General features: G+C 36.4%; 1 pseudogene; it reads right to left on the bottom strand.

The window, feature by feature from the left end:
• Nucleotides 1-10,824: 10,824 nt before the first annotated feature.
• On the bottom strand, nt 10,825-11,329 carry LOC138143674 (ribosomal protein eL22-like pseudogene; annotated as a pseudogene).
• Nucleotides 11,330-14,673: the final 3,344 nt, after the last annotated feature.

Here is a 14,673-nt window from a genome sequence, read left to right as displayed (position 1 = left end):
TGGAAAAACCACTGACCTGGAAAATAGATCTAGGAGAGATCATTTAAAAATTATTGTACTACCTGAAATCTATGATCAAAAAAAGAGGCTAGACATGATCTTTCAAGAAATTATCAAGCAAAATTGCCCTGATATTCTAGAACCAGAGGGCAAACTAGAAATTGAAAGAATTCACTGATCACCTCTTGAAAAAGATCCCAAAAAGAAAACCCCTAGGAATATTATAGCCAAATTCCAGAGTTCCCAGGTCAAGCAGAAAATACTGCTTGTCAGAAAGAAACAATTTGAGTATTGTGGAAACACAATCAGGATAACACAAGAGCTAACAGCTTCTATATTAAGGGTTCAAAAAAAATATGATATTCTGTAGGTCAAAGGAGCTAGGACTAAAACCAAGAATCACCTACTTAGCAAAACTGAGTATAATGCTATAGGGAAAAATATGGTAATTCAATGAAATAGAGGATTTTCAAGCATTCTTGATGAAAAAACCAGAGCTGAACAGAAAATCTGACTTTCAACTATAAAAAGCAAAAGAAGCATGAGAAGGTAAACAGGAAAAAGAAATCATAAGGAACTTATTAAAGTTGAATTGTTTACATTCCTTCATGGAAAAACAATAATTGTAACTCATGAGACTTTTCTCAGTATAAGGATAGTTGAAGGGAATATAAATGTGTGTATATAAATACATATGTGAGTGTGGGCATATGTATGTTCATGTATGCATAGACAGAGGGCACAGGATGAATTGAATACGAAGGGATGATGTCTAAAAAATAAAATAAAGAGGTGAGAGAGGAATTTATTGGGGGAAGAAGAAAGGGAGAGATAGATTAGGGTAAATAATCTCATATAAAAGAGGCGAGAGAAAACTGTTACAATGGAAGGGAAGAGCAGGAAGGTGAAAGAGAATGGGGCAACCTGATTCTCATTGAATTTGGCTTAAGGAGGGAATAACATACACACTCAATTGGGTATCTTACCCTACAGGAAAATAGGGGCTTAAGGGATAAGAGGGGGAAGGATAGAAGGGAGGGCAGGTTGGGGGAGAGGGTAGTTAGAAGCAAACATTTTTGAAAAGGGAAAGGGTCAAAGAAGAAAATAGAATAAGTGGGGTGGGGTGGGATAGGAGGGAGGGAAATATAGTTACAATATAGTCACAATAAAACTATTATGGAAATGATTTGGGTAATTAAACATGTACAACATATATTGAATTGTGTGCCTTCCCACTGGGGGTGGGTGGGGGGGAAGAAGGGAAAAAATCTGGAACTCAAAAGTTTTAAAAACAAATGTTTAAAAATTTGTTTTTTACATGCAACTAGGAAATAAGATACACAGGTACTAGGGAATAGAAACCCATCTTGCCCTACTAGAAAGTTGCGGGGGAGTGATGGGGGAGTAAATAAGAGAACAGACTGGGGGAAGGGGTATTCAGTAGGCTTGCTATTTTGGGGTGGGCTTTAGGGGAAAGATGAGGAGAAAAACATTGTAACTCAAAATCTTGTGGAGATGAATGTTGAAAACTAAAAATACATAAATTTTTTAAAGAAGGGCATAACCACTCCATGGGGCTTCTTTTCCCAGTCCACCACCGTCAGGTGTCCCCTATCTACCTAATTATTCAATAGGAAAAAACAAAGGAAGAATGCCTATCTATTGTCCAAACTATAGCAGTCCATCTTGCATTATAGATAGATGATATTCCTTGTCCTGAATCGAAAAAAGAGGAGTAGATTGGTTCTATCTGAGGGGAATTGTACAGAATTTTTAGTTACATCAAAGTACTTCCTGGATTAAAAATTCGTTTTGAACAGTAGTATTCTATTTATGTTATATACAGAACTCTGCTGTAACCAGCTCTAAACAATGAGAGTCAAATGTTAAATTGTCATTGTGAACATTTACACCTCAAAAATCCTAAATTGCTACAAATTAAGACTTCATTTATTGTTTTTTTTATTCTCTAGACTTAAGAAACTGCAAACTATGCAGATTAAACTTAAAAGTACATGTGTATGTACCTTTTCTCTCTCTTTTTTTAAATAGGAGAACCTTGCTCTTAAATATTTACCAGCATATGCTCTATAAACATTGCTTCTGAATTCAGAAGGAATACATTAGAAGGCTCATGTGAAAGGCAAGAGAAGGAATGGAGTCATCATCAGACTGGAGGCTATTAATAACACTAATAATAACTGACATTTATATAATGCTTGAAGGTTTACAAATTTCTTTACACCTGTTTTCTCACTGGAGTGTCACAACACATCTGGTTAGATGACTGAAAAAATCATAGAATAACACAATTTCCAAAGAATCAAAATTGTGGGTCACCCAAAGAGAAATGGAGATAAGGTGGGTGTAAATGTTTCTGATGACATATTGAATGCAAAAGACAGTATAAAAGTTTTGCTAAAGAGATATACAACTAGAAAAGGGGTTAATCTACTCACAGAATAAGAGCAAAAAATAAAAGATTTGCCCATCTACTTCACTGGTGCCCACATAAGATTCCTAACATGATGGGTGGACTTGCTGTTGAGGTGTCACAGAAGGACATGGACAAGAGTTGCAAGCCATGAGAGGTCAAGGACAGGACTTTTGCAGAGAATCACAGTCTCAGAGCTGGAAGAGGACCCAGGGGCCATCTAGTCCAGCCTATACTCGAACAGTGTTGAATGGTTTTTTAATTCCTATTTTATGCCAATCAGTATAATTCAGTGTGATTTCACAGAGGTAGTAATTATTTTTATTATGATTGTCTATCACTATCTATTAATCTACATTTAGTAATATGCATTTAGTAATCAACTAATATTAGCACATATTTTTAATATCTTGGGTAGAGGGATAATTAGATAAGATAGATTCTTTCTTATAATAGGCCCCAAAACTTTAAACGACAAGATTATAAATTTATTTGTTTGTTATAAAGTTTACTTGCTTAAGGAAGCTGACCACATGACCTCTACCCTCTCTTTCTACTAAGGAAGACCAAGCCCAGCATTATAAAGATAACTTAATGATATGGAAAGTGCCCCAGATATCTTTTGATTGTCTTTCTACCCTTATCATCCATTTATTGGGGAAATGAGCCTATGGGCACTTGACAAACTGGGTGACACTGTCTACCAGAGTTTCCTTACTGACTCTCTATTGCTCAACATAGGGTCAGTGGATGACCATCAGCTTTGTCCATTTTTGGACATCCTCTGCCTGACCCTAGACGTGAAGTGAAGTTTCTCCTTGAGGGTCAAAATCAAGGTCTATCAATCAATGAGACTCAGTATTTTACTTTCCCTCATCTAGGTATCAAGCAGTATAAAACTAAGGCCCTGGGAAAAAGGGATATCTGAGGAAGATCTGAGGTCCTATTCATTAAAACAGGTCAGGTCCCTTTAATAAATGGCTCAGAGTTCTGCCTCAGTTTATTTTATTGTAGATTGGGCATTTTTGGACCCCACAACAAGAGTCCCTTCTACAGGTAAGTTGGTTGGTTGGTTGTTGTCCTTCAGTTGCAAAATGACATCACTATGCTAGAGTCAAGTTTCAGTTTGTCCAACTGAGGTTGATCAGACCAATACGAGCTTGAAATGCTCTACCACAGGTCAGGAGCAGATAGTCTGTGTGAACATTTAGTGTGGATACGCTAAATTTGCACATTCTGCATTTCCTTTGAGCTGTTTCAATTCTGCTGTGCTCTATGAGCACAGAACTTTCTCTGATGTGGGCATGCCATGCCTCAGTTTCCTCATCTGTAAAATGAACTGGAGAAGGAAATGGCAAATCACTCCAGTATCTTTGCCAAGAAAACCCCAAATGAGGTCACGAAGAATTGGACATAATTGTAAACAACTGAACAACAAAATCTTCTGTTTTTGTATCACCTTTACTTCTAAATATATACATGTACATATTACATCATCCCTCCCCTACCCAGCAAGCTATCTTTTGTAACAAAGCATTTAAAAAGAAAGGAAGCACTTCAGTACATCTAATTACATTAACTAAGTCTGATAGTCCACAACCGTAGTTCCCCATCTCTTCAAAGAAGGGAGGGAGGTACATTTTCTTTTCTCTTCTTCAAGGTCAAACTTGGCCACTATAATTACATAGTATTGTTTCTTTCCATTTACCGTCATTGTGCACATTGTTTTCCTGGTTCTAATTCTATTATTTTCCATCAGTTCATACAAGTCTTTTGATGGTTCTTTGAATTCTTCATGTGCATCATTTCTTACAGCATAGTAATATTCCATAATATTCAGGTACTGTGATTTATTTCTCTATTTCTCTAATTCATGGGCATCTACTACAGGAATTTGTTTCTACAAAAAAATAGGTACCTTCCTAATTTTAACTATTCTTGCTATCTAGAAACAGAACCCAGTTGTTTCTATCTGCTTAAGGTTTGGGAGTACTATCAGCACCCTCTACATTTCATCACTATATATACCACCAAAGTGCCTGTCATTCTGCCCAACTTAATAGTTTTGTTCCCCTAAAATGTGGTGGTAGATACTTCCAGGAAGGCCCTATATGAATATATGGTTCTTATATAGAATCATATTAGCAATTATTGTTTCCCTCACTAAATCAACCCTTTAAGTCAAATAGTTTAATTTTTTTTTTTAAGCAATTGGGGTTAAGTAACTTGCTCAAGGTTACACGGCCAGTTATTTCTGGGTGTGGTGCTGAGTATCTGAGCCCAGATTTGATCCAGGTCATCCCGACACTGGAGCCGGTGCTCTTACTCGCTGAGCCACCTGGCTGCCCCTAAGCAATTGGGGTTAAGTAACTTGCTCAAGGTTACATGGCCATGTGTTTCTGGGTGGGTGCTAAGTGTCTGAGCCCGGGATTCGATCTCCAGGTCTTCTCAACACTGGAGCCGGTGCTCTTACTTGCTGTGCTACCTGGCCGCCCCTAAATTTTTCTTTTTAAAATGCCATGGTTCAAAATGTCTGGCTGTATCTAGCAAGAAATATTGGTTAGATCTTTAATTATTAATAATAGTTTAATGTAGAGTTTTGTAGTTTACAGAAATATCTCTGTCCCAACAGTCCTCTGAGTACTGTTACTATTATCATCTCTAATTTTTGTTTCTTTTTTCATGTGTGTATGTGTATGTGTTTACAGGTGAGAAGCTGATTGAGATAGTTGTGTTAAACAAATTATATTAATGTAATAGGATATTACTGTGCCACAAGAAACAATGAATACAAAGAATGGCAAGATGTATGAGCTAATGCAAAATGAAGTAAACAGAACCAGAAAACCAATATAAATAATGACAACAACAGCACAAATAAAATTTTAAAAATAAATGCTTTGTAATTATAATGACCAAGAAACTTATCCCTGGAGAAGAGTTGAAAAAAAAATCCACCTCTCTTTATAAAGTGAAAGACTATGGGTTTGGAATATTTCATATACTATCAGACTCAGTTGATGTCTTAAATGGTTTTGCTGCACTGATGGCTCTTTTTATCTCTTTCTGCTTTAAAATTTTTTGTTATGTATATAACCTATCATTGGGACTGAGAGAATTGGGAGAGAAGCCTGACTGTTGGAAAGACAGTGACATTGACTCTCAAGCTCATTCCCTATGGTAAGAATAATATCCTAATCCCTTCCCTCATGTAAATTAGGTTAATTTTTCCTTAAAAAGTATCGAGACATACCTCAAGCCTTGGTTGGCTCATGAGACTAAGGATTCAGACTAGTGACATCACTTCCTAGTATAAAGTGGCCACGAAGAGTTGGAGAGGCTCTTAGACTTTTCATGACTAGATGGTGATGAGAGCTTCACTCAATTCAAGTAGTTCTCAATGCCTATGATTGAATATTTTCCTCCTACTATGGCTAAGTAAATCTTTCTTTGTTAACTGTTGAATGGACCACTTATGTCTCATTTTATTCTAATATTGAATCTAAACTACAAGAGGATTGGCCTGAGTCAGACCTAGGTCAAAATAGCCTCCAGTCTTTGAGAAAAAGACTTGTGAGTAGAAGATGGGAGGGGCCAGAGTTATGAGAGCTGAGAAAGTAAGAGGAAGGGACAAGAAGGCTGAGGCATGGAAGGTGATGGTTGTTGAAAGCTATTCCATGGGAATCTGTTATAGGGTTTGGTCTGAGCCATTTCTGTTATGACAGTACAATAAGGATTTGTGACTTTAGAGTGGTGAGAGTCACACAAGGAACAGGATTGATTTGGTAACCTTTTCTATTTTTAGCAAAACTGCTTATTCCTTTTCCAGTTGGCCAGAACTGCAAATTTGTTCCTTATCTATTACTTTTACTTTAGATTTTATTTAACAAATATAAAACCAGCAAATTTGAAGCTGTGGGCATGTGTGTGTTTTAATCAAGATTTACATACAGAAACAGAATAAGAGTCTCTTTAGGGAGACAAAAGCTTACCTGGGGACTCAGAGCCAATATATAATAATTGGGAAAATGGGAGAGTGATATTGACTTGTTACAAAGCTGGCGTTTGAATTTGGGCTTTATATACCTCTACACTATGAGATGCTACAAGTACAGGAGGCAGCAAAAGCCACAAACTGTAGGCATATTTTTTTTTTTCATTTTCTTGATGCAGGCATTTCCTGTACCAGGCTTTAAAAAGGGAAAAATATACCCCTGGAGGAGAGTCAATTGTTGGGGAAGTTCTGACTACAACAAGGGAAAGGAAGTGATCAATAGGTCAGTTGGCTCAGTAGATGCCTGATAACTTAGCCTGCCTAGCTCCTCAATACCACTTGATGCTTACAGTTACAAGGAATAGCTTTTTGTGCAATGGTGAGAGAAGTGATATAGTTAGTCATGAAGGAGATAAAAAACCCCAAAATAGTAATGAATTTTTAAAAGAAACCGAAGCAGAGAAGATGTGAGATGGTTTGCTTAAGGCAACATAGTTAAAAAGTAAGTACTTTAGCTGGCACAGAAAACCAAGTCTTCTGCCCTCTGTTTCCACTACATCACACTCAAGTGACTATATCCCTTACAGTAGTTCCAAACATTTCTGAATGGCAAAATACATAGAAAATAAACTGATTTAATTACACACCAATTGTACTTTATAAAATTAAAAAACTATTTCTCTCTAGAGAGAAATTTTTTTTTTCTAATGGACTATTTGGTAGTGCTTAGTAAGGTCAACAAAGGTATGAAGGGAGAAAGAATCAGTGCAATAGACTTAGAAACAGGGAGTATATTAGAAACAAAGAAAAATTTGTTGAGGAGATGAAATGAAGAAAAAGAGAAGACAGAATGAGAGAGGGAAATTGATGCAGAGGGAATGGAGGGAGACAAGCAGGGAGGGAGGAAAAGAGGGAGAGCAATGACACAGAACTCTCAGAACTGGATGAGTTTGGGGTATTAGTCAAATAAATGCCTTGCTTAAGGCTTTCTAGTTAATCTTAGAATAACAAATCAGTGAGTGGAAAATGCAATCCATAGCAGGGTCATAAGAAAGTGCATTACATTTCAGACTCCTGGGACTTATCATTAACATCAGAGAAGAAAAAGGTTATTCTAAAATAGCACCAAATGTACTTTTAACTCTTAGGTTATTCAGGAGAGTGGCTTCAGATAAAGCACCTGGGTAATGTTTCTGACTGTGGCTATTCATATCTCAATTGAGGAAGGCATTACTTCTAGATTGTCATGATTGACTATAACTGCAAATTATAGAATCCATGACTTTGGACTCTGGAGACTATCCAATGTAATGGGATAATCATAATAATTAGGAATATGATGAATTCTCACTTCTCACTACTGACTAGAAAACCAGATAGAAGTAGTTAATATTCATTGAAAGTTGACCATGAATAATCAGGTGAGAGAAAAGTCTTTAGGAGGAAAAAAGGAGGACTCAGAGAAGTGTCTTTTAACATTCATTCTCATAGCACAATAAAACAGAAATTGAGGTTTCTTTAAAAATTCATGGCAAAAAATTTAAGCAATGTCTGCTTAAAGTGGCAGGAAGTGAGAGTTAGAAGAAGCAACTAACACTGTATAGCTAGTAAGTGGGACCTTGGAAGAAGGGCACCAAAGCAAGAGAGCAAACCTTGATGGTGCATGCTCAGAGACTCATTCGGGGCAATATTGTAAATTTCTCGGGGAAAGTTGCTCATTGGACAGTATGGGTTCAGATGCAAGTTAACTCATTTCCATTAGGTTGTAAATAAAAATGTTCATTTTCTTTAAAAAAAAAAAAACAAAAGCAAACATGGACTCCAGTGCTCATTGTCTATATAGAAAACTATTTTAGGAAGGGAAGCAGAGAATTCATTGTTAAAGGGTAAGAATTCCAAGTGACTTGCACGATTAAAATACATTCATATGTGCAAGTGCATTTAATTAGAGACAATTAAAATAATAGACTATATTTTACATAATTACATTTGAAAATTCAAGGACTAAGTAGAGAGGTGTCTGCAAAGTGATGGGAACTTGGATATAACATTATAATTGGTATAATAATACTTTGCCCAAAATTGCCTTAAAAAAAAAACCAACCTCATCCCCACTCTTCAGAAAACCCCATTAACTTACAAGCCCTGGTAGGGAGATCATTTATCAGAGTTTGTGCCCTGACAACAATGTTATGAACATACATTGCTCATGAAGAGACTGGAACAAAGTGTAGGCAATGAATAGTAGATTGTCCTAAATATACACAAATATGTGAAGGATCTGTAATTTCATCAGCATAGAGAACTCCAGAGCCATACCTAGGGTATAACAGTTGGAGCTTTTCTCCAGGGGCTGAAAATTTGGGGATGGGTGAGGTGGGGGAAAGAGGGGGGAAAGAATAGGGTTCCTGGCAGCACAAGTTGAGGAATGAGGAGGAAGGATGGTTAACTCATCTCTTTCTCCCAGGACTAGATCTGCAATCTCAGGGTCCATCTTCCTCATGCTCAGTTCCCACAGGGGATGTTCTCTCCCCACATATGATTTCTAATTGTGGTTCTAGGGAGGTCCCTCTACCAAGGTAGATCAGAATTCTGGATAACTCAGTAGTCTTAGGGAATTGCCTGAGGCACATAGAGGTTTAAGTGAATTACCTTGGGTCAAATGTAGGTGTCAGAAGCAGGATCTGAACTCATCTTGATTCCAAGTCTAGTGTTCTCTTAGGTATAGAATGCTGCTTCTCCTGATTCTCAATAATTCTTCTGAATATTGTCATAAAATCATGTATTCCTGTTATATACAAAGAAGAAAAGATAGCATACGATAGTCAATGGAATATTGGACTTTGAGTCAGGAAGACCTGAGTCCAAATTCCACCTTGGACACTGACTAGCTGTTTGATCCTGAGTAAAGGCATTTTATTTGTCTCTCAGATATGTTTCTACATCGATAAAAAAAGGTAAATACCTGTAGTATTTACCTCACAGGGTTGTTTTGAGGTTCAAATGAGATAATGTAGACAAAATTCTTCAAAAACCTTAGTGTTTTATAAATGTTAATTATTATTATTGCTATATATGATTATTTATTATATTATATTATTATTACCATAGATTAGATTATACTACAGGTCAGATGGTATCCTTCATGTACATAAAGATACATGATACTTCTCTATTTTCCTTTTCTGTAAAGTCCCTTTCTTCCTTTCCATACTTCCAACTTTGAAAAGAAAATAGAATTCTTTTTCTGCCTAATTTCTTAATTTCTATAATTTATAATAGCAACCACCTTGAAGCTCTTAGTAAAATGAGGTATTACGATGTCACAAGATATTAAAAACTTAATATATGAAACTCTCTGGCAATATATACTGATGAAGGCTATCTGGACGGTTGCTATTTATAGAAACTGGTGGTTGTTTTTTATTTTTTTTTTGGTTTGGTACTTTGGCTAGTAATGGTTAGGGAAGTCAGGGGTTGTAGGAGTGTCAGATCTCTTTCTCTCACAGAGTTTTTTTTGATGTACAAAAATACATTTATTTTCAACAATTTCAAAACCACTGCCTTTTTTTTTACAGTAGAAATATTCAAATGGAACAATAAAACCAAGAACAGTATATATACACATACTGTATATATAGATATGACTCATGCATTTGTATTCCAGTGTTTAATACAAGTATTGCAATTGTCTGCCCCAATTAACCCTTGAAACAAAAATGTGGGGTGTTTATAAACACTCCTTTTCAAAGAAATGTAGGCAATGGATGCTTTATGCCGCTATAATCAACCAATGGCATTTCTTACATTTTTCATAGAGGGTAGGAGGTGAAAAAAATATCCCATAAACATCATTTTCCTTTTTACTTCCTATAAGGACTATCCTATGAATATATCTTTTTTTTTAAATAAATGTTTCTATCTTGCCCCCCTGAAAAAACGTCAGCGTTCAGAGCTTGGGCTAGAACAACCCAAAGGTAATGAAACTAGGGTTGGCAAATGTGTGAAGCAGGGAAAATGAGGATGACTGCTAAGCTCACTCCCCACCCCAAGACTCGAATTATCTAAAGGGAACTAAAGGCAGACACTTGACTTTAAGAAGTGTGCATACTCCTGGCAATGAAATATCACAGCATTGCAGAGTTGACTAAAGACCACTAGATTGCTATTTGGCCTATAAAATGTATGCGGGCCAGATCCATGCTACCATTCTACTAACCATTCCCATCTTCTACCATTCAACTGAGTTCAGCAAGGAATCACTGTCTCTCATAGAGTCTTAAAGAAATAGTAATGTGTTTATACAGTAGCCAGCATGGAGAACACTATTCTGCTGGCTTTGCTGACCATTTTATTGTATGACAAGGGTGTACTTGAAGTCTTTTTCCTCTTGGTATTTTTTTTAACATTGCTGTAAGATTTATTTGCCAATAAATTAAAGTGTATTCATGTTTTACTCTTTTTGACACTTTTAAAATTCAAAGCCCCTAAGAAAGGGCTCAGCTTCCTATTTAATCTTCAGATTCAGAACCTTCCTCATCTTGACTAGTCTGGAAATAATGAAATTTGTAAGTCTCCTTGTCAGATGCAACCCCATGAAGTCAATCATGAAGATTGATCTTTTTAAAATATTTCTTGGGAAGATATTTTAAGTATCATTTAGAGAACTGCTTCTTAGACACAACAGTGATCTTATTCTTGAAGCATTCAATATGAACAACATTCCCTAGGTTCCCTGTTTTTCCATTCACTTTAACTTTCTCCTTCAAGAATTGTTCAAAATTTCCAGAATCAGAGATTCCATCTTCAACCAGATGAGTAAGGTCAAGGTTAAACTTCCAAGTTGATCTCTTAGCCTTTTTATCTTTTGGTGGTGCCATCTTCGACACACATGTTGCAGAAAGAGGACTTCTTGGTATTTTTTGAGATGAAATTCAGGCAAGGTAATGGGTATAGTGTTCATTTGTACTTTTACTCCTTTAACTCTTTATGAAAACTAAAATAAAATGACAGTTGGCAGAGGAATTATTAAAAAACACCCTAAAATCTTCCTACCTCTTGCATCAATCCTTTTTTCTCTAATCATATGACTTCTTGCTTGGATTATAATAACAGCCTCCTAATTGGTATCCCTATTTCCCCATTCTCTACAAAGCCAAATGATTTCCTAAAGCACATGTCTAATCATGTAACTTAACTGCTTCAAAAGCCCTAGTAGCTCTCTATTAACTCTAAGAAGAAAATAAAAACCCTTCTGCGTGGCATTTAAAATTCTTCATGATCTGGGTTCAGCCACCTTTCCAAGATGATTACACATGACTCCTCTTTACTAACTCCACATTACAGCAAAATTGGCCAACTTGCTGTTCCTCCTATGTGATATGCCATCCACCATCTCTACTTACCCAGTTTTTTTTTTTAGCAATTTTTAAGGAATTATTTTCTTCAGTGAACTTTTGTACCTTCTTTTCCATTTGGCCAATTCTACTTTTTTAAAGAGTTCTTTTCTTCAATAAATTTTGGTGTATCTTTTTCCATGTGGACAGTTTTGCTTTTTTTTGCCTTTTGGAGGGCTATTGGGGTTAAGTAACTTGCCCAAGGTTACACAGCTAGTTTTTTTTGTGGGTGTTAAGTGTCTGAGGCCAGAACCAAACTCGGGTCCTCCTGATTCCAGGGCCGGTGCTTTACTCACTGTGCCACTGAGTTGTCCGATGGTAATTTTTTTTTTTTGCTTTTTGGAGGGCAATTGGGGTTAAGTGACTTGCCCAAAGTCACACAGCTAGTAATTGTGTCAAGTGTCTGAGGTCGGATTTGAACTCAGGTCCTCCTGACTCCAGGGCCAGTGCTCTATTCACTGTGCCACCTAGCCGCCCCCAGTTTTGCTTTGTAAGGCATTCTTCTCAGTGAATTTTTGTGCCTCTTTGTTCTTTGGCCTATACTATTTTTTAAAGTGTTGTTTTCTTCAGTATTTTCTTATGTGTGCCTCCTTTACCAAGCTGTTTACTCTTTTTTTTTCATGATTTTCTTGTATCAAACTCAGTTCTCTTTTCAATTTTTCCTCTACCTCTCTCTCTCTCTTTTTTTTTTAGAGGAGGGAAGGTAGGGCACAGTGCCTGGCAAATGGGAGACATTTAATAAATGTGTATTGACTGACTAACTGGCTAGTCTTTCTTCCTGCCCCCAAATACTTGGCATATTTGAGGTATAGGTTGTTTCTCTCAATAGAATGTCAGTCTCTTGAGGACAGGGACCATTTGCTTTCTGTCTTTGTATCTCTAGCACCCAGAACAGAACCAAGAACTGAGGATGTACTTAATAAGTATTGGTTGAATGACTAATGTCAAAATATGTTTAATATGATTATACATGTTAGCCTATATTAGATTGCATGCCCTCTTGGTGGGGGGAGGAGGGAAAATTTGGAACTCAAAAATCTGATAAAAGTGAATGTTGAACACCAAAAACAAATAAATAAATGTTTGTTAATTGATTGCTTCCAGATGATAGTTTACTAGTTAAACAGCTGGGACACCTAACCTATAGAAGTTTAAGGTGATATGCTGGAGAACAGACAATACAATCCTATTAGTTTTCATGTGGTTACCAGAGCCCTTTAAAATTTGATTAGCTCCAGTAAGGACCCTAGACCTTTTTAGCACTTAGCCCATAAATAACTAAGTCTAATTAATACTCCAGAGTGCTGCACAATGAAATTGTTTCACTCTTTTGCTCTCTCTAGCAGTGGTAGACTTAGTTCCCTGCCTTTGAAACAATATCACGACATAATTACACCCTCTTTTCCATTCTTGTTTTAGCAGTAAAATATCTGTGAAAAAAGGTAGGGAAATTATGTAAGTAATTAAATAGAGTGCACCTGTTTCATTGTACAGTGGAAATTCCCTAATTCAAGGCTTATCCTTAATTTCTGACACAAGGGTCATAACTGATATTTACTATATGTCTTTTCTGCCTTTTTTCTGTTCTGGTCAATTTCTTATGCTATTAACGTATTGAATTCCTGCTCTTTCACCAGTTTTTACCTCAAATAATGCCAGTGCTTCATATGAAGGCAGTTCCAAAAAAGAATGGGTACTTTGCATCTTATTCAAGGTGAAGACCTGTTCCCCAGAAATTCTACAAGTAGATAATTTTGATATGTGCATAATGTTAGGGATTCCTCCTTGAATGATGTATAAACTAGCAGTTAGGAAATATATGTTTAATAATTTGCCCCCTGAAAAAAGCTCTTTCGGTTGCCAGAAACTAGGAAGATCTTTAAAATTCAGTTCTTGATATGACTTCAAAGTAAAGATAAGTCTTTACAAAGACTGGCAACTATTGGTATTGTTCAGTCATAGGGGTTTTTTTGGCAGAGATACTGGAGTGGTTTGCTTTTCCTTCTCCAGCTCATTTTCCACATGAGGAAACCAAAACAAGTAGTATTAAGTGACTTGCCCAGGGTCACACAGCTAGGAGTGTCTGAAGCTGTATTTGAACTCAGAAAGATTAGTCTTCATGACTCTGGGTCCAGCACTCTACCTACTGCACTACCTAGCTGCCCTGACTATGGGTGTACAATACCACATATAATGTCAGACTTTTTTGGATATAGTATTTAGTTTGGGTGGTCTGATTTTTTTTTCTTCTTTTTCTTTGTTTCTCTGGGAAGAGGTGGGGGGAGGATATGTTGAGAAATATAAGCGATATGAAAAGCAAAGGATAATAAAATTCATTTAAAAAACAGAATTTGGGATGTGGTAAATTGACTAAATGAAATGATATCTCTTATTTCAACTCAGTCTCTCAACATTTTGTGTTCATCTGTCCATCTATTTATTCTTAGTATTTCTCCAAAGATTTTAGGAATTTGATGAGCTTTTGGCTATAAAATTAAGGTTTATTAATATGTAAAAGAATTCAGTTGGTGTCTGTACAATGTCAACAGAACTAGAAGAAGATTCTTTGATCATTGGGTACATTCCCTATGGAGGATTTATAGGAGAATATGGAGTGAAGTTGTACAGGACAAGAGGGCATGAACAGGCAAGGCAAGACAACAAGCATTTATGAAGTGCTTAGTATGTGACAGACACTAGTGCTAAATACTGGGAATAAAAATACAAGCAAAAAAGAAAGTCTGCCCTCAAGGGAGCTTATAGTCTATTGGGGGACGATAAAATAAAAGAAAGCTAGAAAAGGAGGTGGGAAGATAAGGATACCCACAAAACATCATAGTGGTTAAATC

This window comes from Petaurus breviceps, unplaced genomic scaffold (assembly GCF_028583685.1).
Source record: "Petaurus breviceps papuanus isolate PSGF00001 unplaced genomic scaffold, PetGlider_PUasm1.0 90654, whole genome shotgun sequence".
Taxonomy (NCBI): domain Eukaryota; kingdom Metazoa; phylum Chordata; class Mammalia; order Diprotodontia; family Petauridae; genus Petaurus; species Petaurus breviceps.
Note: the sequence above shows the minus strand (reverse complement) of the source record. Positions and strands in the feature narration are given on the sequence as shown.